The following is a 309-nucleotide window of genomic DNA, read 5'->3' as shown; positions in this document are numbered from 1 at the left end:
CCTGCCCGTGGCAGGGGTTGGAGCTGGATGAGCTTTAAGGTCTGTCCTGTTCACTATACAGTTGTCAGTTCATCACTGGTGGTGGCCAGCGCAGGCAGGACAGAGCGAGCCCTGTGCAGTCAATAGGCAAGCCCTGCGCAGGGCAGGTCTGTTTTGGGCTTGGAGGGGTATAGCTGGAGGGGTGTGTTTGCGGTTGGCTGCATGTGGGGTTCCCCAGTGCCAGCGGCCGAGGGTCTCACAACCTACCTCTCTGCCTGGAGACGCCTTTCAGGTTGCAGGTGCCGGTGGGCAGCTTGCCCGGGTCGAGCC

This window comes from Nestor notabilis, unplaced genomic scaffold (assembly GCF_000696875.1).
Source record: "Nestor notabilis isolate BGI_N333 unplaced genomic scaffold, ASM69687v1 scaffold9035, whole genome shotgun sequence".
Lineage (NCBI taxonomy): Eukaryota > Metazoa > Chordata > Aves > Psittaciformes > Psittacidae > Nestor > Nestor notabilis.
The sequence above is the reverse complement of the archived record's forward strand: the minus strand, read 5'-3'. Positions refer to the sequence as shown.